At 36.9% G+C, this 4,206-nt stretch overlaps 1 pseudogene; it reads left to right on the plus strand.

The window, feature by feature from the left end:
• Positions 1–1,069: 1,069 nt before the first annotated feature.
• Positions 1,070–1,526, plus strand: LOC107842132 (annotated as a pseudogene).
• The last annotated feature ends 2,680 nt before the right edge of the window (positions 1,527–4,206 follow it).

The following is a 4,206-nucleotide window of genomic DNA, read 5'->3' on the forward strand; positions in this document are numbered from 1 at the left end:
GGACCAAAACCAAAGTGCACAACCATATAAAGAGTAACATAGGATAAGGTAGAACCCAAATCAAATAGGTAATAAACATCACAAGAAAATGGTTGTACCATACCAATGACAACATAGGGGGATGCATCAAATTCTTGATGAGTAGCAAGTACATAAAGATGATTCTGGCTAGTGTCGCTACCTGAAGTGTCTCCCTTAGGTTCTAGAGCTAAAGATATGGTGATTGGGACCTTATTAGCTCTAGTGACAACTTTAGATACAGAGAAATTTCACTGCATATGACCAGGCTGACCATAATTAAAACATAAATTTCTTTACTCCTCATAATAACCATGGTGAAGCTGCCCATAAAAAATGCAAGAAGGGTAAGATAGGGCTAACAGAGCTCCACAAGCCTGAGACTGGGTACCCTGTGTCTTAGGACCACACCTAGCCTAAAAACGATGATCACCCAAAGGCTTAGGATAAGGACCACTAGTTGATGAATAAGAAATTCCTTAGTTCTTCTTCTTGGTCTACTATCTACCATCTCTCCCACTGTTTTGTTGACCTTTACCCTACTCTGAATATCTGAATTTCTTGTTCTGTCTCTTTCTTATCTTTACCTATTTCTTTTTCTCATCCTTCACCTGTTGCATATAACCATCAACCTGGAGATATCCATGTCATTGTTCAACATTTTAGCCTTGCATTCCAATACCAAGTTGTAAGACAAACCATTTATGCATCTGGGATGTCATATTAAACATGAAAAAATGACTCGATGGATCCTTGTACTATGTCTGTTTTATAATATGGATACTCCTACTTATACATTTGCCATCTGAACCCTTCAACTAATCAAAAAAGAATATGTTGAACCCCTCTGATCATTGACCTAGCCTATATGGTACAAATTGGCTGAGTAGGACAAAGTGTGTGATTACACACGTGTGGGGGTGCGAGTGAGAGTCATTTTTTGGTCAATTTTATATTAAAAACTTACAAAAATTAAAAAGAAAAAAGAATAGACACATATTATTAAACACCTTATTTACATTCCCAAATTCCACATTCCATCATTCAAAATTTCACAACATCAGCTCAGGAATCAAATCCAGCACCATCAAAGAGAGCATCTTCAATAGTCAATGAGATTTTAGGTCTAATGTTACTAGAAGTATCGGATTTAAGTGAAGTTATAAGGAAGAATGGGTATTAAAGAGTTGCTTGTAATAGAAATAATGATGCCCGGAATGGGATTTAGTGTTGGAGGGGTGAAGAGAAAAGGTGGAGCAACTGCGGGGAAGATAGAGAAAAAAGTAGAGAAGACTATATTTGATTTGAATCTTGAAGAGGGATTTTCTGATGGGGCAAAGATTAAGATTATTAAGGAAGTGAGATCTTTTATTGATTTGGGACTTAAAGAAGCTAAGGATTTGGTGGAAAAGGCTCCAACTTATTTGAAGAAAGGGGTTACGAAAGAGGAAGCTAAGAAAATTATCGAGAATATAAAAGGGGTTGGAGCTAAAGTTACTATGGAGTGAGGAAATTGTTTATGTTACTTTAATTAAAATGTTGCTAATGAATTTGAATCATCATGGGATGTAACTATTGTAATAGGGATAGATGTATTGTACCAATATTGACCTCACTGTATTCTTTGTTTCTATGATATTGAAGATTGTGAAATCCAGTATATTTTAAAGAGGATTATGTGTTACGAATAATGGGTTATGTGTCCTGATGTAGATATTTTGTAGAAAGCCAGAAAGAGGAGGATGAATCAACATACATTGAGAAATTAGACAGGAAAGGATCTGAAAAATTGGAAGAACTAGGGTTCTATCTTGCATCTTCTAGTAAGAAGATAGAATCAAAATCCATTGAGAAAGTTAACAAGGGAGAAGATGAAGAAGAAGAAGAAGAAGAAGCAAAGAAAAAAGCTCCCAATTTTGCTTTTTCTTTTTAATTCTAAATATAATTTTTTTATTTTTTAACATTTAATTTCTTATGTGGCATTTTAAAAATGGTGTGGAATTTAATGTAGCAATTAAAATAACGTGGAAGCTAGCATTGAAGCTGACATGGTAGCAAGTGTGTTACACACACCAAAAAGTATTTTAAATTTTGCTTTTTAATGGGTTCAAGGGTTAAGATGACAAATGTATAAGTAGGAGTATCTACATTACAGAATAGACATAGTACAAGGGTCCATCGAGCTATTTTGCCTATTAGATACTAACTCTGGAGCATAACAGGACAGCTACTGAAACTTCAGAGCATACTTCTTAACACTCATCTTACTCTGCTTTAAGTTTACAAACTCTTCAACCTTAGTTTTTCTCAGCTTCTAGGGAAAGAAGTGATTAAGAAAAGCACCTAAAAAGTCATAAGAAAAGCACCTAAAAGGTCATCCCACGTTGCCTTTTTAATATCATCACCCCTCATTGCTTCTCATTTCTCATACTATTGGTAAGCTACATTTTTTAGCTGATAGGCAGCAAACTCCACACCCTCTAAATCAGTATCATGCATCACCCTAAAATCCTTTCTATCTCATCAATAAATCCCGAGGATCCTCCACTACCTTAGAGCTTGTAGAGGTTGGGGGATTCAACCTCATAAACTGGCCAACCCGAGTGACCTTAGATGAACTAACAGTAGGACCAACATGATTAGACCGACGAGACTAATATGCCAAAAGTTTAGCAAGCATATGAATAGACTGATAAAACTTCACATTAAGGAAATTTCCTTGTGGTGAATGAACATGAGTATCACCATCCCAGGAAGTTTGAGGAGGACTAGTGGGGACTAGTAGAACCCCATATGGAGCGGTATAGCTAGGGGCAGGGACCCTAGAATGGGTCTATACTTCATAAATATGGAGAGTCCCCTCCTTATTTTCCTCAAGTAAAAAGAGTTTCCAGAAGAGTTTCTACGATCGTTAAATCTTCGAGGATGCATGATCTGAAATATGAGTAAGCCAGGAGTTAGTGGGGTTTTATGAAAACTAGACTCTATAGCCCGAAATAGAATACAAGAAAGGGAAACATTCCTAACTGCCTTGTAGCCTCCCCCTTATAAGTGTGGCATGCTACACACCCATAAAATTGACTCTACTCAATATAAATTTGTGGATACCCAATGACCCTAAACCTTGCTCTGATACCAAGTTTGTCACAACCCGAACTATAGCCTAGTCGTGATCAGTACGTTGAGGCCAGTGTGGGCCGATGACCACCCCTTTAGCCTAACCTCCAGATCACAATAAAATATAAATAGTAGAAGTCAATTGAAATTAGTAATTATAAATATAAATAGTCCAAAGGAATATTCTAATAATCAAAACAAACAAACAACCCAATACTTGTTCGCAAATGACTCTAAAACCAAAAATAGCAAACTAGGTCGAGACATGCCCCCGACTATGACAAAAGAGAATTCACAATTCCCTAAATATGAAAAGAAACCTAATAAAATGGCAAGGCCTTCCAAAATATGGAGGCTCACCATTTTACAGCAACTCAACGAATGTACCACACCACCTAACATTGTACAGGAGTAATAGAAAAGCCTGCAAAACCTACATGAAAAACCTATGCAGCATCTAGGGACGGACAGTGGGGTTAGCACTGGAATGTAACTCAAGGGAAGGGGATAAAATAATTCATTACCTAAAACCAATCAAAACCACATGCATAATATTTATATACATATATAGGATATCGGGATAGGGATAAGGGTCATAAAAAAAATATTAACCTAAATTGTGTAGCTTGCTCTGTCCTAAAGGCACCAACGAGCTATATGGGTTTAGCCTTCCCTACTAAAAGGGCCCTAGTGCGTGTCAGCTACATGAACCGAGGAAATTCTAAAGACTCCAAGGTAATATCCATCTAAAATATCATGTGTACACCAAGCACACAGTCGTATAGACCCCTACGCCAGAAAATGTGGTTTCCAGTATTGGTCCCCCCGGGACTACACATTCACGGTCAGCTACATAATTCTCTTTAAGCCTAATTTAAAATAGTTTACAGATAAATCCAACCATTAACCCAGGAGTCATGTATTAAGGCATTTACCAACTTGGTATCGTCATACTACTATTCTTACAAGCTTATATCATTATGCCAACCCAATCCATGTAACCATTAGGCTCTCAAGTTTTATTTCAAATCCAAAAACATGGCTACCAAGTCTTTACAAATCTGTTTATCT

Source organism: Capsicum annuum, chromosome 9 (genome assembly GCF_002878395.1).
Source record: "Capsicum annuum cultivar UCD-10X-F1 chromosome 9, UCD10Xv1.1, whole genome shotgun sequence".
Taxonomy (NCBI): Eukaryota; Viridiplantae; Streptophyta; class Magnoliopsida; order Solanales; family Solanaceae; genus Capsicum; species Capsicum annuum.